Source organism: Antedon mediterranea, chromosome 6, assembly GCF_964355755.1.
Source record: "Antedon mediterranea chromosome 6, ecAntMedi1.1, whole genome shotgun sequence".
NCBI lineage: Eukaryota > Metazoa > Echinodermata > Crinoidea > Comatulida > Antedonidae > Antedon > Antedon mediterranea.
This window is the reverse complement of record NC_092675.1, coordinates 8,984,224-9,006,477: the sequence shown is the minus strand read 5'-3', so window position 1 is coordinate 9,006,477 and position 22,254 is coordinate 8,984,224. Positions and strand designations below refer to the sequence as shown.

Below are 22,254 nucleotides of genomic sequence, written 5' to 3'. Positions count from 1 at the left end.
TGCCAAATTGCGTCAGCTATCATCATTAATTACCAATGTTAAATGTTGTCTCTTTAGATCTTACTGTATTAATATGTATTGTGCAGCCCTTTGGTGTAACTATCGTATGAAGAATATTAGATCTCTTAATGTATGTTACAATAATGCTCTGCGCCGTATACTTAATGTCTCTAGAAGTAGTAGTGCCAGTGCAATGTTTATTGAACATGGTGTCCCTTCCTTTAATGAGTACATGCTAAAATCTACCTATGGTTTTATGCAACGTATGTTGAATAGTGGTAACATCCTTGTTGCTTGTGTTTGCAAAAATATGCTCCATAACTCCAAAATGTATTGTAGATGGAGAAGCATTCTATATATTTATGTTTAGAGTTTACGATTTTTTATTTATTTTTTATACGTTTATTAATATGGATGATATTTCCGAAATAAAAGAAATTGAAATTGAATTGAATTGAATTAAACCCGCTGATAAAGGTTCTGCCACTGTTGCTATGGACATCAAATTTTATTAAGAGGAATCCTTAAGACAGCTTCATTATATATCGTAAATTCACAACGGAACCCACCCCGGAAATTGCGGATAAGGTGGCCAAATCTGTTTCTGTGATGGTAAAAAAACACTCCATCGATCCTAAGATTTACAGTTACCAAATCCACTAGTAGCGTTGATTTTGTGGACACTATAGTGACCATAGAAAATGGTACTCTCAAAACTGACCTATTCCGTAAACCCACTGATAAAAATATGTACCTGCTCCCTAGCAGTTGTCATCCCCAACACTGGACTAAAAACATACGGAACAGTAAAGCATTACGTATCAGACGTATCTGTTCTTCAGATATAGATTTTCAGAATCGTACCGAAGACCTAACCGGACATTTCCGGAATAGAAATTACAAGAAGGAATACATCGAAACTACTATAAAGAAAGCAAAAGATATTCCTCGATGTCAAACACTGACGTACAAACCACGTCAGCAAAGTTCGACCAGAGTGCCATTGGTCACAACCTATCACCCTAGGTTGCCTCCATTACGGGCTATTAATTTATTGAGAAACATATGCCCATTCTACAGTCCACATAACGTCTGAGGACTGTTTTTCCGGAACCACCCATTATTGCATTTCGTAGACCTCCCAACCTTCGTGATATATTAGTCAGATCCAAATTTAAGAGTGAAATTAACTCTCATGGCAGTCAAAATTTGGGCAGTCACCTTTGCGGCAAATCTTGCAAAACTTGTTCATTGGTTGATTTTACTGAAAAATTTAAGAGTAACCAAACTGGCCGCATTTTTCGGATAAGACAATCAATTAATTGTCTAACCAAAAACTTCATTTATCTCATATACTGTAATATTTGTGGCAAACAGTACGTCGGAGAAACAAAAAACACTCTCCGTATGAGAATGACACAACACAGATCAGCTATCAAAACATTTTAATGTTTAAAAAGCTTGATCAACCTGTAGCCGAACATTTTAATTCAGCTGGTCACTCGATTGCAAATTTCAGAGTTATTGCAATATTCCATGTGTCAAATGGAGTGACAAAACTCGCAAAGACAAGGAAAACCACTGGGAATTACAACTTAAAACCACAAAACCTTTTGTACTTAACATTAGAAACATACTCCCAGGTTGGTAAAATTATTCCATTGTCTACCAAAATTTAAGTTTCAATATTAACATGGAGTAATTATTCTTTACTCCATGATATTAACCACCATTTAGGCCTAAGCTATTTTTTAGTTTCATTCCAAAATTGTTTATACTGTATCTCTACCAAGCTACCTTCTTTGTTTTCTACTCTTATTCAGACTCCACCCTGTCTCCTTTTGTTGTATTTCTTTTATTCCTGTCAAGGAGTTACTCCATGTTCCTGTCCACCCAGGCAGCACTTGCCAGTTCTTATCCTTCACTTGCAATGATGAAGGGCTAGTGTTGCCCGAAAGCTCTGCTAACGTTTCAGGCTGTTTTACTTTATCCTTTTGATTTACCTTTTCACTTTTTTTTTTGTATCTACATTGAGATTCAGCCACTGATACCCACAACATTGTCATTTTTTCAGTTATTTGCCTTTGGATTTATATATATAAATATATATAGAGGATTAAGATTATAATATACAGCATTTAAAATTAATATTAATAAATAACGCGCCCCTCCTAAACAAAGAAAGACCTTCATTAATTAAGAATAATTTAATTATTACAAACTCAGGAAAAGAATGACCTTCATTAATTAAGAATAATTTAATTATCACAAAACCAAGTAATTAAAAAATTAATTAAATTTATTAATTATGAAAATACTCCAAGGTCAACATTGGTCTGTTCTCCCACAGGTTCTAATTATGTCAGAATGTTGAAATATTACATTCTCTTCAAACAGAGATTATTAACTGTTTGCAATCTTCAATTTCTTACAATAAAATTTAGCGTTAGCATAACGCACTTCAGTTACATCAAAACCTATGAACAATCGAATGTAAGCATAATAACTGATTATTACGAATAAACTTACAGAGTATGACTCAACATAATACGAATTCAATCTGAGCGAGCTTCGGGAAGCAAATCACTTTAAAATGTCTAAAAAGAAACATAATATTATCACTAAAAATAATAACGTTGGTAAACACCGCCCTCGATCTCAAAACTAACATAAATATTCATGACTAGGAAAATCGGCGAATGGAGGTCCTTTAGCAGAAGCTATAAATTACCAGAAACTAACGAAATTATACTATTAAATTATAACTTTCTAGTGCTTAAAATATATATGGATAAAACGCTAGTAGTATTTTAGGCTTAACATACGGCATATAGTGCTAAGATAAGTTCTTCGTTAATGAGAAGCTCGAAATAACGACGAGCCACACTTTATTATCCTCGTGGTAACGTGTTGGACCAAATATCCATAAAATGCTTCTAATATAATAAGTAACAGCTAACAAAATAACAACTATCAGATAGGTAAAGGTAAAAACATAACTATATAGGTTCCGAAACTCACCAGAAAACATAAAGACGGTGTTAAACACAGCTAACTTTGCATCTTAAAAGTACATTTTTCAAAGATGACTAATTTGTTATGAAAAACATAACCGCAACGAACCTTGCGATAGAGCTGACTTTAGTCGACCCCAGAGAGCGCTACGCTCAATAAAAATCCTCAAACGGACAGCACACTCCAGTGATGACCGCATCATCAAAAAAATGGATTGATAATACCAAGTTGTATGAGGGACAACATAACATAATACTAGCGCTACTGACTTAACATAAGTAGACCCTTACTTGCTACAACCATTAATATAACATGAGATATTAAGATACTAATCTTATTATTATTAAGCTACCTTTAACTTATTTATTATTAAAAACCATTATTTAACTAAAACTACTATATATGCATTATCTATAATGCTAACAAATTCCTGCAAACCTAGTCTTCAAATGGAATTATTAATATTAGCTCACTTATGGTCTCAGCATGGTCTTCTTTCTATCCTCAACAATCATTTCTACGTTCACCTTACGAATATGACCATCTTCAGCGGCTGCTGTGTTCACAACTCTGCCCAACGGCCAATCATTTGGATGAAGGTCATGTTTCACAAGAACGATTTATTTATTTTTTATTTATTAAACCTTATTTAGTGAGGGTGACCATAAACAGCATATGCTGACAATCAAGGGGCCCTCATATAAACATTATAACAAAACATATATGGAAAAAGAAAAACGGATGAACTTTGTTTAAAACAAGGCCAACAGCCATTAAGTCGCGTGCTACAATGCATAGTGATACCGGACCGACAGACAGACAGACCGACAGACCGACAGACAGACCGACCGACCGACATAATGAACTATACTGACCGAAATTACTGAACATGTTTAAAAATGTTGAAATGTTTAAAAACATTTATATATTTTTAATTTACACGTGCGTAGCCTGTCACTTTTGACGTGCTCGTATAACGTAATTTCAAGTTGAAAAGTAAGTCAAGAAAACAGAAACCGGGCAAAAAGAGTGCGCAATAACATTTAACGGGCAGTTCGCACGCAAAAATATGCGCACTCATGGCAATTTTGTAAACGCTTAAAATTGCCTGAAACGTACTCTTATTTCATCGAAAATAAATTTTGAAAATTTTAAGCGCCCGTACGCATGCGTTACATGCGCTACGCACGTAATTGTATTGCCATATGATGATTTATGCCCTGAAATTTATGAGTACCAAATTGTATTTAATTGTGATTCATGGTTGTGAAGATATGATTACAAACGTGATTTCATTAAATCGTGCGTAGACCACGTAATTTTTTATTGCGCACCGTGAAAACATAACCACATCGATTCCTGGCCATAAGGAATATACTGTGAAAAATTGACCTAGCTAGATTAAACTGATATCAAGATAAGGTCAGAAAGCGATAAAACGCATAGTGATACCGGACCGACAGACAGACCGACAGACCGACAGACCGACAGACCGACATAGTGAACTATAGAGTCGCTTCCACGCGACTAAAAATATATATTATATATGTACTTAAATACAAAAATATAGCCTACAATGCTATACAAAACGTTGAGTTTTTTCTTTTGGGATTAAATATTTTTAGAGTAGACTTAAAATTATTCACTGTTACCGCATTTCTTAGTTTGTTGAGTAGCAAATTCAGGTATGTTGGTGCTCTGATGAAGCTGTTTTAAAAAGTTTCAGTTTTAGGGAAAGGGACGACAAATTTCCTCTCACTGATATCTCCGATCTTCAAATCACGTTTGGTAGTTTGCCACATTCGGTTACTTACGGTTCAAGATTATAACTGAGAAAGATCTTATAGTTACTGTCAAAAAACATAATTGAAAGGTAAAATAAACATTGTTTAGTATAATTTAAAAAAGTTAAACATAGGTCTACGACACCAGGTATTCCCAGGCGGTCTCCCATCCAAGTACTAACCAGGCCCGACGTTGTTTAACTGCGGTGTTCGGAGGAGAACCGGTGTTTTCAACGTGGTATGGTTGTAGACGTTCGGTTACTTGCGGTTCAAGATTATAACTTAGAAAGATCTTATAGTTACTGTCATAAAAACATAATTGAAAGGTAAAATAAACTTTGTTTAGTATAATTTAAAAAAGTTAAACATAGGTCTACGACACCAGGTATTCCCAGGCGGTCTCCCATCCAAGTACTAACCAGGCCCGACGTTGTTTAACTGCGGTGTTCGGACGAGAACCGGTGTTTTCAACGTGGTATGGTTGTAGACGTTCGGTTAATTGTGGTTCAAGATTATAACTTAGAAAGATCTTATAGTTACTGTCATAAAAACATAATTGAAAGGTAAAATAAACTTAAACGAGACTATATTTTAGGATTATTAAAAAGATAAAAACAGGTGTACGACAACAGATATTCACAGGCTAGGCAACCTGGTACGGTTGTAGACATTCGGTTACTTGCGGTTCAAGATTATAACTTAGAAAGATCTTATAGTTACTGTCATAAAAATATAATTGAAAGGTAAAATAAACTTTATTTAGTATAATTTAAAAAAGTTAAACATAGGTCTACGACACCAGGTATTCCCAGGCGGTCTCCCATCCATGTACTAACCAGGCCCGACGTTGTTTAACTGCGGTGTTCGGACGAGAACCGGTGTTTTCAACGTGATATGGTTGTAGACGTTCGGTTACTTGCGGTTCAAGATTATAACTTAGAAAGATCTTATAGTTACTGTCATAAAAACATAATTGAAAGGTAAAATAAACATTGTTTAGTATAATTTAAAAAAGTTAAACATAGGTCTACGACACCAGGTATTCCCAGGCGGTCTCCCATCCAAGTACTAACCAGGCCCGACGTTGTTTAACTGCGGTGTTCGGACGAGAACCGGTGTTTTCAACGTGGTATGGTTGTAGACGTTCGTTTACTTGCGGTTCAAGATTATAACTGAGAAAGATCTTATAGTTACTGTCAAAAAACATAATTGAAAGGTAAAATAAACATTGTTTAGTATAATTTAAAAAAGTTAAACATAGGTCTACGACACCAGGTATTCCCAGGCCGTCTCCCATCCAAGTACTAACCAGGCCCGACGTTGTTTAACTGCGGTGTTCGGAGGAGAACCGGTGTTTTCAACGTGGTATGGTTGTAGACGTTCGGTTACTTGCGGTTCAAGATTATAACTGAGAAAGATCTTATAGTTACTGTCAAAAAACATAATTGAAAGGTAAAATAAACTTTGTTTAGTATAATTTAAAAAAGTTAAAAATAGGTCTACGACACCAGGTATTCCCAGGCGGTCTTCCATCCAAGTACTAACCAGGCCCGACGTTGTTTAACTGCGGTGTTCGGACGAGAACCGGTGTTTTCAACGTGGTATGGTTGTAGACATTCGGTTACTTGCGGTTCAAGATTATAACTGAGAAAGATCTTATAGTTACTGTCAAAAAACATAATTGAAAGGTAAAATAAACATTGTTTAGTATAATTTAAAAAAGTTAAACAGGTCTTCGACACCAGGTAGTCCCAGGCGGTCTCCCATCCAAGTACTAACCAGGCCCGACGTTGTTTAACTGCGGTGTTCGGAGGAGAACCGGTGTTTTCAACGTGGTATGGTTGTAGACGTTCGGTTACTTGCGGTTCAAGATTATAACTTAGAAAGATCTTATAGTTACTGTCATAAAAATATAATTGAAAGGTAAAATAAACTTTATTTAGTATAATTTAAAAAAGTTAAACATAGGTCTACGACACCAGGTATTCCCAGGCGGTCTCCCATCCAAGTACTAACCAGGCCCGACGTTGTTTAACTGCGGTGTTCGGACGAGAACCGGTGTTTTCAACGTGGTATGGTTGTAGACATTCGGTTACTTGCGGTTCAAGATTATAACTGAGAAAGATCTTATAGTTACTGTCAAAAAACATAATTGAAAGGTAAAATAAACATTGTTTAGTATAATTTAAAAAAGTTAAACATAGGTCTAAGACACCAGGTATTCCCAGGCGGTCTCCCATCCAAGTACTAACCAGGCCAGACGTTGTTTAACTGCGGTGTTCGGACGAGAACCGGTGTTTTCAACGTGGTATGGTTGTAGACGTTCGGTTACTTGCGGTTCAAGATTATAACTTACAAACATGTCTTTGAACAACAACTTGTTTAACTTCAGTGATCGGACGAGAACCGTTGTTTTCAATGCAGTTTAGTTGAAAAACTTTCGATTAATTGCGGTTACAGTTTGAATTTATTTACTTATACTATCATCAACAACAGTATAAACACATTTTTGGAAAATAGAAATACTTAAACGAGACTATATTTTAGGATTATTAAAAAGATAAAAACAGGTGTACGACAACAGATATTCACAGGCTAGGCAACCTGGTACGGTTGTAGACATTCGGTTACTTGCGGTTCAAGATTATAACTGAGAAAGATCTTATAGTTACTGTCAAAAAACATAATTGAAAGGTAAAATAAACATTGTTTAGTATAATTTAAAAAAGTTAAACATAGGTCTACGACACCAGGTATTCCCAGGCGGTCTCCAATCCAAGTACTAACCAGGCCCGACGTTGTTTAACTGCGGTGTTCGGACGAGAACCGGTGTTTTCAACGTGGTATGGTTGTAGACATTCGGTTACTTGCGGTTCAAGATTATAACTGAGAACGATCTTATAGTTACTGTAAAAAAACATAATTGAAAGGTAAAATAAACATTGTTTAGTATAATTTAAAAAAGTTAAACATAGGTCTACGACACCAGGTATTCCCAGGCGGTCTCCCATCCAAGTACTAACCAGGCCCGACGTTGTTTAACTGCGGTGTTCGGACGAGAACCGGTGTTTTCAACGTGGTATGGTTGTAGACATTCGGTTACTTGCGGTTCAAGATTATAACTGAGAAAGATCTTATAGTTACTGTCAAAAAACATAATTGAAAGGTAAAATAAACATTGTTTAGTATAATTTAAAAAAGTTAAACATAGGTCTACGACACCAGGTATTCCCAGGCGGTCTCCCATCCAAGTACTAACCAGGCCCGACGTTGTTTAACTGCGGTGTTCGGAGGAGAACCGGTGTTTTCAACGTGGTATGGTTGTAGACGTTCGGTTACTTGCGGTTCAAGATTATAACTTAGAAAGATCTTATAGTTACTGTCATAAAAACATAATTGAAAGGTAAAATAAACTTTGTTTAGTATAATTTAAAAAAGTTAAACATAGGTCTACGACACCAGGTATTGCCAGGCGGTCTCCCATCCAAGTACTAACCAGGCCCGACGTTGTTTAACTGCGGTGTTCGGACGAGAACCGGTGTTTTCAACATGGTATGGTTGTAGACGTTCGGTTACTTGCGGTTCAAGTATATATACATCTTATATTCACTGTCAAAATCTCTATAAATATATATATCCTATAATCTAATAGTTTTGTTCATTTATTATAGAACATTTTCTAGGATTGAAATTAGCAGCTGCTGAAACCATGACGTTGGTATTTACACCCACTTCTGTTGAAGAAACACATACTTGAAAGGTAAATTCAACTTTGTTTAGTATAATTTAAAAAGTTATACTGAGGTTCTTAAAAAGATAATATAAAGGAAACAATAACACTGTACAAAGAAGCATAACACAATAGCGGCATGTACAAAAGATTCAGGCCGCGTTGTTGCTAAGAATCAAACGCGCACACAAGTGGACGCCCGCGTAGTACAGTGACGTTTGTACCGTCACCACAGCAGCAACATACAACAACAAACATGTCTTTGAACAACAACTTGTTTAACTTCAGTGATCGGACGAGAACCGTTGTTTTCAATGCAGTTTAGTTGAAAAACTTTCGATTAATTGCGGTTACAGTTTGAATTTATTTACTTATACTATCATCAACAGTATAAACACATTTTTGGAAAATAGAAACACTTAAACGAGACTATATTTTAGGATTATTAAAAAGATAAAAACAGGTGTACGACAACAGATATTCACAGGCTAGGCAACCTGGTACGGTTGTAGACATTCGGTTACTTGCGGTTCAAGATTATAACTGAGAAAGATCTTATAGTTACTGTCAAAAAACATAATTGAAAGGTAAAATAAACATTGTTTAGTATAATTTAAAAAAGTTAAACATAGATCTACGACACCAGGTATTCCCAGGCGGTCTCCCATCCAAGTACTAACCAGGCCCGACGTTGTTTAACTGCGGTGTTCGGACGAGAACCGGTGTTTTCAACGTGGTATGGTTGTAGACATTCGGTTCCTTGCGGTTCAAGATTATAACTGAGAAAGATCTTATAGTTACTGTCAAAAAACATAATTGAAAGGTAAAATAAACATTGTTTAGTATAATTTAAAAAAGTTAAACATAGGTCTACGACACCAGGTATTCCCAGGCGGTCTCCCATCCAAGTACTAACCAGGCCCGACGTTGTTTAACTGCGGTGTTCGGAGGAGAACCGGTGTTTTCAACGTGGTATGGTTGTAGACGTTCGGTTACTTGCGGTTCAAGATTATAACTTAGAAAGATCTTATAGTTACTGTCATAAAAACATAATTGAAAGGTAAAATAAACATTGTTTAGTATAATTTAAAAAAGTTAAACATAGGTCTACGACACCAGGTATTCCCAGGCGGTCTCCCATCCAAGTACTAACCAGGCCCGACGTTGTTTAACTGCGGTGTTCGGAGGAGAACCGGTGTTTTCAACGTGGTATGGTTGTAGACGTTCGGTTACTTGCGGTTCAAGATTATAACTTAGAAAGATCTTATAGTTACTGTCATAAAAACATAATTGAAAGGTAAAATAAACTTTGTTTAGTATAATTTAAAAAAGTTAAACATAGGTCTACGACACCAGGTATTCCCAGGCGGTCTCCCATCCAAGTACTAACGAGGCCCGACGTTGTTTAACTGCGGTGTTCGGACGAGAACCGGTGTTTTCAACATGGTATGGTTGTAGACGTTCGGTTACTTGCGGTTCAAGTATATATAAATCTTATATTCACTGTCAAAATCTCTATAAACACATAAATCCTATAACCTAATAGTTTTGTTCATTTATTATAGAACATTTTCTAGGATTGAAATTAGCAGCTGCTGAAACCATGACGTTGGTATTTACACCCACTTCTGTTGAAGAAACACATACTTGAAAGGTAAATTCAACTTTGTTTAGTATAATTTAAAAAGTTATACTGAGGTTCTTAAAAAGATAATATAAAGGAAACAATAACACTGTACAAAGAAGCATAACACAATAGCGGCATGTACAAAAGATTCAGGCCGCTTTGTTGCTAAGAATCAAACGCGCACACAAGAAGACGCCCGCGTAGTACAGTGACGTTTGTACCGTCACCACAGCAGCAACATACAACAACAAACATGTCTTTGAACAACAACTTGTTTAACTTCAGTGATCGGACGAGAACAGTTGTTTTCAATGCAGTTTAGTTGAAAAACTTTCGATTAATTGCGGTTACAGTTTGAATTTATTTACTTATACTATCATCAACAGTATAAACACATTTTTGGAAAATCGAAACACTTAAACGAGACTATATTTTAGGATTATTAAAAAGATAAAAACAGGTGTACGACAACAGATATTCACAGGCTAGGCAACCTGGTACGGTTGTAGACATTCGGTTAAAGATTATAACTTAGAAAGATCTTATAGTTACTGTCATAAAAATATAATTGAAAGGTAAAATAAACTTTATTTAGTATAATTTAAAAAAGTTAAACATAGGTCTACGACACCAGGTATTCCCAGGCGGTCTCCCATCCAAGTACTAACCAGGCCCGACGTTGTTTAACTGCGGTGTTCGGACGAGAACCGGTGTTTTCAACGTGGTATGGTTGTAGACATTCGGTTCCTTGCGGTTCAAGATTATAACTGAGAAAGATCTTATAGTTACTGTCAAAAAACATAATTGAAAGGTAAAATAAACATTGTTTAGTATAATTTAAAAAAGTTAAACATAGGTCTACGACACCAGGTATTCCCAGGCGGTCTCCCATCCAAGTACTAACCAGGCCCGACGTTGTTTAACTGCGGTGTTCGGACGAGAACCGGTGTTTTCAACGTGGTATGGTTGTAGACGTTCGGTTACTTGCGGTTCAAGTATATATACATCTTATATTCACTGTCAAAATCTCTATAAATATATATATCCTATAACCTAATAGTTTTGTTCATTTATTATAGAACATTTTCTAGGATTGAAATTAGCAGCTGCTGAAACCATGACGTTGGTATTTACACCCACTTCTGTTGAAGAAACACATACTTGAAAGGTAAATTCAACTTTTTTTAGTATACTTTAAAAAGTTATACTGAGGTTCTTAAAAAGATAATATAAAGGAAACAATAACACTGTACAAAGAAGCATAACACAATAGCGGCATGTACAAAAGATTCAGGCCGCGTTGTTGCTAAGAATCAAACGCGCACACAAGTGGACGCCCGCGTAGTACAGTGACGTTTGTACCGTCACCACAGCAGCAACATACAACAACAAACATGTCTTTGAACAACAACTTGTTTAACTTCAGTGATCGGACGAGAACCGTTGTTTTCAATGCAGTTTAGTTGAAAAACTTTCGATTAATTGCGGTTACAGTTTGAATTTATTTACTTATACTATCATCAACAGTATAAACACATTTTTGGAAAATAGAAACACTTAAACGAGACTATATTTTAGGATTATTAAAAAGATAAAAACAGGTGTACGACAACAGATATTCACAGGCTAGGCAACCTGGTACGGTTGTAGACATTCGGTTACTTGCGGTTCAAGATTATAACTGAGAAAGATCTTATAGTTACTGTCAAAAAACATAATTGAAAGGTAAAATAAACATTGTTTAGTATAATTTAAAAAAGTTAAACATAGGTCTACGACACCAGGTATTCCCAGGCGGTCTCCCATCCAAGTACTAACCAGGCCCGACGTTGTTTAACTGCGGTGTTCGGAGGAGAACCGGTGTTTTCAACGTGGTATGGTTGTAGACGTTCGGTTACTTGCGGTTCAAGATTATAACTTAGAAAGATCTTATAGTTACTGTCATAAAAACATAATTGAAAGGTAAAATAAACTTTGTTTAGTATAATTTAAAAAAGTTAAACATAGGTCTACGACACCAGGTATTCCCAGGCGGTCTCCCATCCAAGTACTAACGAGGCCCGACGTTGTTTAACTGCGGTGTTCGGACGAGAACCGGTGTTTTCAACATGGTATGGTTGTAGACGTTCGGTTACTTGCGGTTCAAGTATATATAAATCTTATATTCACTGTCAAAATCTCTATAAACACATATATCCTATAACCTAATAGTTTTGTTCATTTATTATAGAACATTTTCTAGGATTGAAATTAGCAGCTGCTGAAACCATGACGTTGGTATTTACACCCACTTCTGTTGAAGAAACACATACTTGAAAGGTAAATTCAACTTTGTTTAGTATAATTTAAAAAGTTATACTGAGGTTCTTAAAAAGATAATATAAAGGAAACAATAACACTGTACAAAGAAGCATAACACAATAGCGGCATGTACAAAAGATTCAGGCCGCGTTGTTGCTAAGAATCAAACGCGCACACAAGTGGACGCCCGCGTAGTACAGTGACGTTTGTACCGTCACCACAGCAGCAACATACAACAACAAACATGTCTTTGAACAACAACTTGTTTAACTTCAGTGATCGGACGAGAACCGTTGTTTTCAATGCAGTTTAGTTGAAAAACTTTCGATTAATTGCGGTTACAGTTTGAATTTATTTACTTTTACTATCATCAACAGTATAAACACATTTTTGGAAAATAGAAACACTTAAACGAGACTATATTTTAGGATTATTAAAAAGATAAAAAATGGTGTACGACAACAGATATTCACAGGCTAGGCAACCTGGTACGGTTGTAGACATTCGGTTACTTGCGGTTCAAGATTATAACTGAGAAAGATCTTATAGTTACTGTCAAAAAACATAATTGAAAGGTAAAATAAACATTGTTTAGTATAATTTAAAAAAGTTAAACATAGGTCTACGACACCAGGTATTCCCAGGCGGTCTCCCATCCAAGTACTAACCAGGCCCGACGTTGTTTAACTGCGGTGTTCGGACGAGAACCGGTGTTTTCAACGTGGTATGGTTGTAGACGTTCGGTTACTTGCGGTTCAAGATTATAACTTAGAAAGATCTTATAGTTACTGTCAAAAAACATAATTGAAAGGTAAAATAAACATTGTTTAGTATAATTTAAAAAAGTTAAACATAGGTCTACGACACCAGGTATTCCCAGGCGGTCTCCCATCCAAGTACTAACGAGTCCCGACGTTGTTTAACTGCGGTGTTCGGACGAGAACCGGTGTTTTCAACATGGTATGGTTGTAGACGTTCGGTTACTTATAACCTAATACTTCTGTTCATTTATTATAGAACATTTTCTAGGATTGAAATTAGCAGCTGCTGAAACCATGACGTTGATATTTACACCCACTTCTGTTGAAGAAACACATACACTTGAAAGGTAAATTCAACTTTGTTTAGTATAATTTAAAAAGTTATACTGAGGTTCTTAAAAAGATAATATAAAGGAAACAATAACACTGTACAATGAAGCATAACACATTAGCGGCATGTACAAAAGATTCAGGCCGCTTTGTTGCTAAGAATCAAACGCGCACACAAGTGGACGCCCGCGTAGTACAGTGACGTTTGTACCGTCACCACAGCAGCAACATACAACAACAAACATGTCTTTGAACAACAACTTGTTTAACTTCAGTGATCGGACGAGAACCGTTGTTTTCAATGCAGTTTAGTTGAAAAACTTTCGATTAATTGCGGTTACAGTTTGAATTTATTTACTTATACTATCATCAACAGTATAAACACATTTTTGGAAAATAGAAACACTTAAACGAGACTATATTTTAGGATTATTAAAAAGATAAAAACAGGTGTACGACAACAGATATTCACAGGCTAGGCAACCTGGTACGGTTGTAGACATTCGGTTACTTGCGGTTCAAGATTATAACTGAGAAAGAACTTATAGTTACTGTCAAAAAACATAATTGAAAGGTAAAATAAACATTGTTTAGTATAATTTAAAAAAGTTAAACATAGGTCTACGACACCAGGTATTCCCAGGCGGTCTTCCATCCAAGTACTAACCAGGCCCGACGTTGTTTAACTGCGGTGTTCGGACGAGAACCGGTGTTTTCAACGTGGTATGGTTGTAGACATTCGGTTACTTGCGGTTCAAGATTATAACTGAGAAAGATCTTATAGTTACTGTCAAAAAACATAATTGAAAGGTAAAATAAACATTGTTTAGTATAATTTAAAAAAGTTAAACATAGGTCTACGACACCAGGTATTCCCAGGCGGTCTCCCATCCAAGTACTAACCAGGCCCGACGTTGTTTAACTGCGGTGTTCGGACGAGAACCGGTGTTTTCAACGTGGTATGGTTGTAGACGTTCGGTTACTTGCGGTTCAAGTATATATACATCTTATATTCACTGTCAAAATCTCTATAAACATATATATCCTATAACCTAATAGTTTTGTTCATTTATTATAGAACATTTTCTAGGATTGAAATTAGCAGCTGCTGAAACCATGACGTTGGTATTTACACCCACTTCTGTTGAAGAAACACATACTTGAAAGGTAAATTCAACTTTGTTTAGTATAATTTAAAAAGTTATACTGAGGTTCTTAAAAAGATAATATAAAGGAAACAATAACACTGTACAATGAAGCATAACACATTAGCGGCATGTACAAAAGATTCAGGCCGCTTTGTTGCTAAGAATCAAACGCGCACACAAGTGGACGCCCGCGTAGTACAGTGACGTTTGTACCGTCACCACAGCAGCAACATACAACAACAAACATGTGTTTGAACAACAACTTGTTTAACTTCAGTGATCGGACGAGAACCGTTGTTTTCAATGCAGTTTAGTTGAAAAACTTTCGATTAATTGCGGTTACAGTTTGAATTTATTTACTTATACTATCATCAACAGTATAAACACATTTTTGGAAAATCGAAACACTTAAACGAGACTATATTTTAGGATTATTAAAAAGATAAAAACAGGTGTACGACAACAGATATTCACAGGCTAGGCAACCTGGTACGGTTGTAGACATTCGGTTACTTGCGGTTCAAGATTATAACTGAGAAAGATCTTATAGTTACTGTCAAAAAACATAATTGAAAGGTAAAATAAACATTGTTTAGTATAATTTAAAAAAGTTAAACATAGGTCTACGACACCAGGTATTCCCAGGCGGTCTCCCATCCAAGTACTAACCAGGCCCGACGTTGTTTAACTGCGGTGTTCGGAGGAGAACCGGTGTTTTCAACGTGGTATGGTTGTAGACGTTCGGTTACTTGCGGTTCAAGATTATAACTTAGAAAGATCTTATAGTTACTGTCATAAAAATATAATTGAAAGGTAAAATAAACTTTATTTAGTATAATTTAAAAAAGTTAAACATAGGTCTACGACACCAGGTATTCCCAGGCGGTCTCCCATCCAAGTACTAACCAGGCCCGACGTTGTTTAACTGCGGTGTTCGGACGAGAACCGGTGTTTTCAACGTGGTATGGTTGTAGACATTCGGTTACTTGCGGTTCAAGATTATAACTGAGAAAGATCTTATAGTTACTGTCAAAAAACATAATTGAAAGGTAAAATAAACATTGTTTAGTATAATTTAAAAAAGTTAAACATAGGTCTACGACACCAGGTATTCCCAGGCGGTCTCCCATCCAAGTACTAACCAGGCCCGACGTTGTTTAACTGCGGTGTTCGGACGAGAACCGGTGTTTTCAACGTGGTATGGTTGTAGACGTTCGGTTACTTGCGGTTCAAGTATATATACATCTTATATTCACTGTCAAAATCTCTATAAACATATATATCCTATAACCTAATAGTTTTGTTCATTTATTATAGAACATTTTCTAGGATTGAAATTAGCAGCTGCTGAAACCATGACGTTGGTATTTACACCCACTTCTGTTGAAGAAACACATACTTGAAAGGTAAATTCAACTTTGTTTAGTATAATTTAAAAAGTTATACTGAGGTTCTTAAAAAAATAATATAAAGGAAACAATAACACTGTACAATGAAGCATAACACATTAGCGGCATGTACAAAAGATTCAGGCCGCTTTGTTGCTAAGAATCAAACGCGCACACAAGTGGACGCCCGCGTAGTACAGTGACGTTTGTACCGTCACCACAGCAGCAACATACAACAACAAACATGTCTTTGAACAACAACTTGTTTAACTTCAGTGATCGGACGAGAACCGTTGTTTTCAATGCAGTTTAGTTGAAAAACTTTCGATTAATTGCGGTTAAAGTTTGAATTTATTTACTTATACTATCATCAACAGTATAAACACATTTTTGGAAAATCGAAACACTTAAAGGAGACTATATTTTAGGATTATTAAAAAGATAAAAACAGGTGTACGACAACAGATATTCACAGGCTAGGCAACCTGGTACGGTTGTAGACATTCGGTTACTTGCGGTTCAAGATTAGAACTTAGAAAGATCTTATAGTTACTGTCTTGAAAATATAATTGAAAGGTAAAATAAACTTTATTTAGTATAATTTAAAAAAGTTAAACATAGGTCTACGACACCAGGTATTCCCAGGCGGTCTCCCATCCAAGTACTAACCAGGCCCGACGTTGTTTAACTGCGGTGTTCGGACGAGAACCGGTGTTTTCAACGTGGTATGGTTGTAGACATTCGGTTACTTGCGGTTCAAGATTATAACTGAGAAAGATCTTATAGTTACTGTCAAAAAACATAATTGAAAGGTAAAATAAACATTGTTTAGTATAATTTAAAAAAGTTAAACATAGGTCTACGACACCAGGTATTCCCAGGCGGTCTCCCATCCAAGTACTAACCAGGCCCGACGTTGTTTAACTGCGGTGTTCGGACGAGAACCGGTGTTTTCAACGTGGTATGGTTGTAGACGTTCGGTTACTTGCGGTTCAAGTATATATACATCTTATATTCACTGTCAAAATCTCTATAAATATATATATCCTATAATCTAATAGTTTTGTTCATTTATTATAGAACATTTTCTAGGATTGAAATTAGCAGCTGCTGAAACCATGACGTTGGTATTTACACCCACTTCTGTTGAAGAAACACATACTTGAAAGGTAAATTCAACTTTGTTTAGTATAATTTAAAAAGTTATACTGAGGTTCTTAAAAAGATAATATAAAGGAAACAATAACACTGTACAAAGAAGCATAACACAATAGCGGCATGTACAAAAGATTCAGGCCGCGTTGTTGCTAAGAATCAAACGCGCACACAAGTGGACGCCCGCGTAGTACAGTGACGTTTGTACCGTCACCACAGCAGCAACATACAACAACAAACATGTCTTTGAACAACAACTTGTTTAACTTCAGTGATCGGACGAGAACCGTTGTTTTCAATGCAGTTTAGTTGAAAAACTTTCGATTAATTGCGGTTACAGTTTGAATTTATTTACTTATACTATCATCAACAGTATAAACACATTTTTGGAAAATAGAAACACTTAAACGAGACTATATTTTAGGATTATTAAAAAGATAAAAACAGGTGTACGACAACAGATATTCACAGGCTAGGCAACCTGGTACGGTTGTAGACATTCGGTTACTTGCGGTTCAAGATTATAACTGAGAAAGATCTTATAGTTACTGTCAAAAAACATAATTGAAAGGTAAAATAAACATTGTTTAGTATAATTTAAAAAAGTTAAACATAGGTCTACGACACCAGGTATTCCCAGGCGGTCTCCCATCCAAGTACTAACCAGGCCCGACGTTGTTTAACTGCGGTGTTCGGACGAGAACCGGTGTTTTCAACGTGGTATGGTTGTAGACATTCGGTTACTTGCGGTTCAAGATTATAACTGAGAAAGATCTTATAGTTACTGTCAAAAAACATAATTGAAAGGTAAAATAAACATTGTTTAGTATAATTTAAAAAAGTTAAACATAGGTCTACGACACCAGGTATTCCCAGGCGGTCTCCCATCCAAGTACTAACCAGGCCCGACGTTGTTTAACTGCGGTGTTCGGAGGAGAACCGGTGTTTTCAACGTGGTATGGTTGTAGACGTTCGGTTACTTGCGGTTCAAGATTATAACTTAGAAAGATCTTATAGTTACTGTCATAAAAACATAATTGAAAGGTAAAATAAACTTTGTTTAGTATAATTTAAAAAAGTTAAACATAGGTCTACGACACCAGGTATTCCCAGGCGGTCTCCCATCCAAGTACTAACGAGGCCCCACGTTGTTTAACTCCGGTGTTCGGACGAGAACCGGTGTTTTCAACATGGTATGGTTGTAGACGTTCGGTTACTTGCGGTTCAAGTATATATAAATCTTATATTCACTGTCAAAATCTCTATAAACACATATATCCTATAACCTAATAGTTTTGTTCATTTATTATAGAACATTTTCTAGGATTGAAATTAGCAGCTGCTGAAACCATGACGTTGGTATTTACACCCACTTCTGTTGAAGAAACACATACTTGAAAGGTAAATTCAACTTTGTTTAGTATAATTTAAAAAGTTATACTGAGGTTCTTAAAAAGATAATATAAAGGAAATAATAACACTGTACAAAGAAGCATAACACAATAGCGGCATGTACAAAAGATTCAGGCCGCTTTGTTGCTAAGAATCAAACGCGCACACAAGTGGACGCCCGCGTAGTACAGTGACGTTTGTACCGTCACCACAGCAGCAACATACAACAACAAACATGTCTTTGAACAACAACTTGTTTAACTTCAGTGATCGGACGAGAACAGTTGTTTTCAATGCAGTTTAGTTGAAAAACTTTCGATTAATTGCGGTTACAGTTTGAATTTATTTACTTATACTATCATCAACAGTATAAACACATTTTTGGAAAATCGAAACACTTAAACGAGACTATATTTTAGGATTATTAAAAAGATAAAAACAGGTGTACGACAACAGATATTCACAGGCTAGGCAACCTGGTACGGTTGTAGACATTCGGTTACTTGCGGTTCAAGATTATAACTTAGAAAGATCTTATAGTTACTGTCATAAAAATATAATTGAAAGGTAAAATAAACTTTATTTAGTATAATTTAAAAAAGTTAAACATAGGTCTACGACACCAGGTATTCCCAGGCGGTCTCCCATCCAAGTACTAACCAGGCCCGACGTTGTTTAACTGCGGTGTTCGGACGAGAACCGGTGTTTTCAACGTGGTATGGTTGTAGACATTCGGTTCCTTGCGGTTCAAGATTATAACTGAGAAAGATCTTATAGTTACTGTCAAAAAACATAATTGAAAGGTAAAATAAACATTGTTTAGTATAATTTAAAAAAGTTAAACATAGGTCTACGACACCAGGTATTCCCAGGCGGTCTCCCATCCAAGTACTAACCAGGCCCGACGTTGTTTAACTGCAGTGTTCGGACGAGAACCGGTGTTTTCAACGTGGTATGGTTGTAGACGTTCGGTTACTTGCGGTTCAAGTATATATACATCTTATATTCACTGTCAAAATCTCTATAAATATATATATCCTATAACCTAATAGTTTTGTTCATTTATTATAGAACATTTTCTAGGATTCAAATTAGCAGCTGCTGAAACCATGACGTTGGTATTTACACCCACTTCTGTTGAAGAAACACATACTTGAAAGGTAAATTCAACTTTGTTTAGTATAATTTAAAAAGTTATACTGAGGTTCTTAAAAAGATAATATAAAGGAAACAATAACACTGTACAAAGAAGCATAACACAATAGCGGCATGTACAAAAGATTCAGGCCGCGTTGTTGCTAAGAATCAAACGCGCACACAAGTGGACGCCCGCGTAGTACAGTGACGTTTGTACCGTCACCACAGCAGCAACATACAACAACAAACATGTCTTTGAACAACAACTTGTTTAACTTCAGTGATCGGACGAGAACCGTTGTTTTCAATGCAGTTTAGTTGAAAAACTTTCGATTAATTGCGGTTACAGTTTGAATTTATTTACTTATACTATCATCAACAGTATAAACACATTTTTGGAAAATAGAAACACTTAAACGAGACTATATTTTAGGATTATTAAAAAGATAAAAAATGGTGTACGACAACAGATATTCACAGGCTAGGCAACCTGGTACGGTTGTAGACATTCGGTTACTTGCGGTTCAAGATTATAACTGAGAAAGATCTTATAGTTACTGTCAAAAAACATAATTGAAAGGTAAAATAAACATTGTTTAGTATAATTTAAAAAAGTTAAACATAGGTCTACGACACCAGGTATTCCCAGGCGGTCTCCCATCCAAGTACTAACCAGGCCCGACGTTGTTTAACTGCGGTGTTCGGACGAGAACCGGTGTTTTCAACGTGGTATGGTTGTAGACGTTCGGTTACTTGCGGTTCAAGATTATAACTTAGAAAGATCTTATAGTTACTGTCAAAAAACATAATTGAAAGGTAAAATAAACATTGTTTAGTATAATTTAAAAAAGTTAAACATAGGTCTACGACACCAGGTATTCCCAGGCGGTCTCCCATCCAAGTACTAACGAGGCCCGACGTTGTTTAACTGCGGTGTTCGGACGAGAACCGGTGTTTTCAACATGGTATGGTTGTAGACGTTCGGTTACTTATAACCTAATACTTTTGTTCATTTATTATAGAACATTTTCTAGGATTGAAATTAGCAGCTGCTGAAACCATGACGTTGATATTTACACCCACTTCTGTTGAAGAAACACATACTTGAAAGGTAAATTCAACTTTGTTTAGTATAATTTAAAAAGTTATACTGAGGTTCTTAAAAAGATAATATAAAGGAAACAATAACACTGTACAATGAAGCATAACACATTAGCGGCATGTACAAAAGATTCAGGCCGCTTTGTTGCTAAGAATCAAACGCGCACACAAGTGGACGCCCGCGTAGTACAGTGACGTTTGTACCGTCACCACAGCAGCAACATACAACAACAAACATGTCTTTGAACAACAACTTGTTTAACTTCAGTGATCGGACGAGAACCGTTGTTTTCAATGCAGTTTAGTTGAAAAACTTTCGATTAATTGCGGTTACAGTTTGAATTTATTTACTTATACTATCATCAACAGTATAAACACATTTTTGGAAAATAGAAACACTTAAACGAGACTATATTTTAGGATTATTAAAAAGATAAAAACAGGTGTACGACAACAGATATTCACAGGCTAGGCAACCTGGTACGGTTGTAGACATTCGGTTACTTGCGGTTCAAGATTATAACTGAGAAAGAACTTATAGTTACTGTCAAAAAACATAATTGAAAGGTAAAATAAACATTGTTTAGTATAATTTAAAAAAGTTAAACATAGGTCTACGACACCAGGTATTCCCAGGCGGTCTCCCATCCAAGTACTAACCAGGCCCGACGTTGTTTAACTGCGGTGTTCGGACGAGAACCGGTGTTTTCAACGTGGTATGGTTGTAGACATTCGGTTACTTGCGGTTCAAGATTATAACTTAGAAAGATCTTATAGTTACTGTCAAAAAACATAATTGAAAGGTAAAATAAACATTGTTTAGTATAATTTAAAAAAGTTAAACATAGGTCTACGACACCAGGTATTCCCAGGCGGTCTCCCATCCAAGTACTAACCAGGCCCGACGTTGTTTAACTGCGGTGTTCGGACGAGAACCGGTGTTTTCAACGTGGTATGGTTGTAGACGTTCGGTTACTTGCGGTTCAAGTATATATACATCTTATATTCACTGTCAAAATCTCTATAAATATATATATCCTATAATCTAATAGTTTTGTTCATTTATTATAGAACATTTTCTAGGATTGAAATTAGCAGCTGCTGAAACCATGACGTTGGTATTTACACCCACTTCTGTTGAAGAAACACATACTTGAAAGGTAAATTCAACTTTGTTTAGTATAATTTAAAAAGTTATACTGAGGTTCTTAAAAAGATAATATAAAGGAAACAATAACACTGTACAAAGAAGCATAACACACTAGCGGCATGTACAAAAGATTCAGGCCGCGTTGTTGCTAAGAATCAAACGCGCACACAAGTGGACGCCCGCGTAGTACAGTGACGTTTGTACCGTCACCACAGCAGCAACATACAACAACAAA

The 22,254-nt window shown here is 36.0% G+C and overlaps 39 non-coding genes across 39 annotated transcripts; all 39 read right to left on the bottom strand.

The window, feature by feature from the left end:
* Window positions 1–4,932: 4,932 nt before the first annotated feature.
* On the bottom strand, window positions 4,933–5,051 carry LOC140053504 (5S ribosomal RNA). Its single transcript, XR_011846364.1, has one exon. It is a non-coding gene; the product is annotated as a 5S ribosomal RNA (ribosomal RNA).
* Window positions 5,052–5,169: 118 nt separating this feature from the next.
* LOC140053353 (5S ribosomal RNA) lies at window positions 5,170–5,288 on the bottom strand. Its single transcript, XR_011846214.1, has one exon. It is a non-coding gene; the product is annotated as a 5S ribosomal RNA (ribosomal RNA).
* A 298-nt stretch (window positions 5,289–5,586) lies between these two features.
* Window positions 5,587–5,705, bottom strand: LOC140052833 (5S ribosomal RNA). The gene has a single exon (XR_011845748.1). It is a non-coding gene; the product is annotated as a 5S ribosomal RNA (ribosomal RNA).
* Window positions 5,706–5,823: 118 nt separating this feature from the next.
* On the bottom strand, window positions 5,824–5,942 carry LOC140053352 (5S ribosomal RNA). The gene has a single exon (XR_011846213.1). It is a non-coding gene; the product is annotated as a 5S ribosomal RNA (ribosomal RNA).
* A 117-nt stretch (window positions 5,943–6,059) lies between these two features.
* On the bottom strand, window positions 6,060–6,178 carry LOC140052895 (5S ribosomal RNA). Its single transcript, XR_011845807.1, has one exon. It is a non-coding gene; the product is annotated as a 5S ribosomal RNA (ribosomal RNA).
* Window positions 6,179–6,295: 117 nt separating this feature from the next.
* On the bottom strand, window positions 6,296–6,414 carry LOC140053569 (5S ribosomal RNA). The gene has a single exon (XR_011846425.1). It is a non-coding gene; the product is annotated as a 5S ribosomal RNA (ribosomal RNA).
* Window positions 6,415–6,529: 115 nt separating this feature from the next.
* LOC140053024 (5S ribosomal RNA) lies at window positions 6,530–6,648 on the bottom strand. Its single transcript, XR_011845929.1, has one exon. It is a non-coding gene; the product is annotated as a 5S ribosomal RNA (ribosomal RNA).
* Window positions 6,649–6,766: 118 nt separating this feature from the next.
* LOC140053350 (5S ribosomal RNA) lies at window positions 6,767–6,885 on the bottom strand. The gene has a single exon (XR_011846212.1). It is a non-coding gene; the product is annotated as a 5S ribosomal RNA (ribosomal RNA).
* Window positions 6,886–7,002: 117 nt separating this feature from the next.
* LOC140053010 (5S ribosomal RNA) lies at window positions 7,003–7,121 on the bottom strand. The gene has a single exon (XR_011845916.1). It is a non-coding gene; the product is annotated as a 5S ribosomal RNA (ribosomal RNA).
* A 416-nt stretch (window positions 7,122–7,537) lies between these two features.
* On the bottom strand, window positions 7,538–7,656 carry LOC140052820 (5S ribosomal RNA). The gene has a single exon (XR_011845734.1). It is a non-coding gene; the product is annotated as a 5S ribosomal RNA (ribosomal RNA).
* A 117-nt stretch (window positions 7,657–7,773) lies between these two features.
* Window positions 7,774–7,892, bottom strand: LOC140053349 (5S ribosomal RNA). The gene has a single exon (XR_011846211.1). It is a non-coding gene; the product is annotated as a 5S ribosomal RNA (ribosomal RNA).
* A 117-nt stretch (window positions 7,893–8,009) lies between these two features.
* LOC140053502 (5S ribosomal RNA) lies at window positions 8,010–8,128 on the bottom strand. Its single transcript, XR_011846362.1, has one exon. It is a non-coding gene; the product is annotated as a 5S ribosomal RNA (ribosomal RNA).
* A 118-nt stretch (window positions 8,129–8,246) lies between these two features.
* On the bottom strand, window positions 8,247–8,365 carry LOC140052899 (5S ribosomal RNA). Its single transcript, XR_011845811.1, has one exon. It is a non-coding gene; the product is annotated as a 5S ribosomal RNA (ribosomal RNA).
* A 795-nt stretch (window positions 8,366–9,160) lies between these two features.
* On the bottom strand, window positions 9,161–9,279 carry LOC140053412 (5S ribosomal RNA). Its single transcript, XR_011846272.1, has one exon. It is a non-coding gene; the product is annotated as a 5S ribosomal RNA (ribosomal RNA).
* A 117-nt stretch (window positions 9,280–9,396) lies between these two features.
* On the bottom strand, window positions 9,397–9,515 carry LOC140053501 (5S ribosomal RNA). Its single transcript, XR_011846361.1, has one exon. It is a non-coding gene; the product is annotated as a 5S ribosomal RNA (ribosomal RNA).
* Window positions 9,516–9,633: 118 nt separating this feature from the next.
* On the bottom strand, window positions 9,634–9,752 carry LOC140053500 (5S ribosomal RNA). The gene has a single exon (XR_011846360.1). It is a non-coding gene; the product is annotated as a 5S ribosomal RNA (ribosomal RNA).
* A 118-nt stretch (window positions 9,753–9,870) lies between these two features.
* Window positions 9,871–9,989, bottom strand: LOC140052950 (5S ribosomal RNA). Its single transcript, XR_011845860.1, has one exon. It is a non-coding gene; the product is annotated as a 5S ribosomal RNA (ribosomal RNA).
* A 786-nt stretch (window positions 9,990–10,775) lies between these two features.
* LOC140053348 (5S ribosomal RNA) lies at window positions 10,776–10,894 on the bottom strand. Its single transcript, XR_011846210.1, has one exon. It is a non-coding gene; the product is annotated as a 5S ribosomal RNA (ribosomal RNA).
* Window positions 10,895–11,011: 117 nt separating this feature from the next.
* LOC140053347 (5S ribosomal RNA) lies at window positions 11,012–11,130 on the bottom strand. Its single transcript, XR_011846209.1, has one exon. It is a non-coding gene; the product is annotated as a 5S ribosomal RNA (ribosomal RNA).
* Window positions 11,131–11,925: 795 nt separating this feature from the next.
* On the bottom strand, window positions 11,926–12,044 carry LOC140053499 (5S ribosomal RNA). The gene has a single exon (XR_011846359.1). It is a non-coding gene; the product is annotated as a 5S ribosomal RNA (ribosomal RNA).
* A 118-nt stretch (window positions 12,045–12,162) lies between these two features.
* Window positions 12,163–12,281, bottom strand: LOC140052949 (5S ribosomal RNA). The gene has a single exon (XR_011845859.1). It is a non-coding gene; the product is annotated as a 5S ribosomal RNA (ribosomal RNA).
* Window positions 12,282–13,076: 795 nt separating this feature from the next.
* On the bottom strand, window positions 13,077–13,195 carry LOC140053346 (5S ribosomal RNA). Its single transcript, XR_011846208.1, has one exon. It is a non-coding gene; the product is annotated as a 5S ribosomal RNA (ribosomal RNA).
* A 117-nt stretch (window positions 13,196–13,312) lies between these two features.
* Window positions 13,313–13,431, bottom strand: LOC140053057 (5S ribosomal RNA). The gene has a single exon (XR_011845961.1). It is a non-coding gene; the product is annotated as a 5S ribosomal RNA (ribosomal RNA).
* Window positions 13,432–14,166: 735 nt separating this feature from the next.
* LOC140053568 (5S ribosomal RNA) lies at window positions 14,167–14,285 on the bottom strand. The gene has a single exon (XR_011846424.1). It is a non-coding gene; the product is annotated as a 5S ribosomal RNA (ribosomal RNA).
* Window positions 14,286–14,402: 117 nt separating this feature from the next.
* Window positions 14,403–14,521, bottom strand: LOC140053345 (5S ribosomal RNA). Its single transcript, XR_011846206.1, has one exon. It is a non-coding gene; the product is annotated as a 5S ribosomal RNA (ribosomal RNA).
* Window positions 14,522–15,316: 795 nt separating this feature from the next.
* LOC140053498 (5S ribosomal RNA) lies at window positions 15,317–15,435 on the bottom strand. The gene has a single exon (XR_011846358.1). It is a non-coding gene; the product is annotated as a 5S ribosomal RNA (ribosomal RNA).
* A 118-nt stretch (window positions 15,436–15,553) lies between these two features.
* LOC140053344 (5S ribosomal RNA) lies at window positions 15,554–15,672 on the bottom strand. The gene has a single exon (XR_011846205.1). It is a non-coding gene; the product is annotated as a 5S ribosomal RNA (ribosomal RNA).
* Window positions 15,673–15,789: 117 nt separating this feature from the next.
* LOC140053343 (5S ribosomal RNA) lies at window positions 15,790–15,908 on the bottom strand. Its single transcript, XR_011846204.1, has one exon. It is a non-coding gene; the product is annotated as a 5S ribosomal RNA (ribosomal RNA).
* Window positions 15,909–16,704: 796 nt separating this feature from the next.
* LOC140053341 (5S ribosomal RNA) lies at window positions 16,705–16,823 on the bottom strand. Its single transcript, XR_011846202.1, has one exon. It is a non-coding gene; the product is annotated as a 5S ribosomal RNA (ribosomal RNA).
* Window positions 16,824–16,940: 117 nt separating this feature from the next.
* Window positions 16,941–17,059, bottom strand: LOC140053340 (5S ribosomal RNA). The gene has a single exon (XR_011846201.1). It is a non-coding gene; the product is annotated as a 5S ribosomal RNA (ribosomal RNA).
* A 795-nt stretch (window positions 17,060–17,854) lies between these two features.
* Window positions 17,855–17,973, bottom strand: LOC140053339 (5S ribosomal RNA). The gene has a single exon (XR_011846200.1). It is a non-coding gene; the product is annotated as a 5S ribosomal RNA (ribosomal RNA).
* A 117-nt stretch (window positions 17,974–18,090) lies between these two features.
* LOC140053497 (5S ribosomal RNA) lies at window positions 18,091–18,209 on the bottom strand. Its single transcript, XR_011846357.1, has one exon. It is a non-coding gene; the product is annotated as a 5S ribosomal RNA (ribosomal RNA).
* A 118-nt stretch (window positions 18,210–18,327) lies between these two features.
* On the bottom strand, window positions 18,328–18,446 carry LOC140053007 (5S ribosomal RNA). The gene has a single exon (XR_011845913.1). It is a non-coding gene; the product is annotated as a 5S ribosomal RNA (ribosomal RNA).
* Window positions 18,447–19,242: 796 nt separating this feature from the next.
* Window positions 19,243–19,361, bottom strand: LOC140053338 (5S ribosomal RNA). Its single transcript, XR_011846199.1, has one exon. It is a non-coding gene; the product is annotated as a 5S ribosomal RNA (ribosomal RNA).
* Window positions 19,362–19,478: 117 nt separating this feature from the next.
* On the bottom strand, window positions 19,479–19,597 carry LOC140053519 (5S ribosomal RNA). Its single transcript, XR_011846378.1, has one exon. It is a non-coding gene; the product is annotated as a 5S ribosomal RNA (ribosomal RNA).
* Window positions 19,598–20,392: 795 nt separating this feature from the next.
* Window positions 20,393–20,511, bottom strand: LOC140053337 (5S ribosomal RNA). The gene has a single exon (XR_011846198.1). It is a non-coding gene; the product is annotated as a 5S ribosomal RNA (ribosomal RNA).
* A 117-nt stretch (window positions 20,512–20,628) lies between these two features.
* Window positions 20,629–20,747, bottom strand: LOC140052947 (5S ribosomal RNA). Its single transcript, XR_011845858.1, has one exon. It is a non-coding gene; the product is annotated as a 5S ribosomal RNA (ribosomal RNA).
* A 733-nt stretch (window positions 20,748–21,480) lies between these two features.
* Window positions 21,481–21,599, bottom strand: LOC140053336 (5S ribosomal RNA). Its single transcript, XR_011846197.1, has one exon. It is a non-coding gene; the product is annotated as a 5S ribosomal RNA (ribosomal RNA).
* A 117-nt stretch (window positions 21,600–21,716) lies between these two features.
* Window positions 21,717–21,835, bottom strand: LOC140053335 (5S ribosomal RNA). The gene has a single exon (XR_011846196.1). It is a non-coding gene; the product is annotated as a 5S ribosomal RNA (ribosomal RNA).
* Window positions 21,836–22,254: the final 419 nt, after the last annotated feature.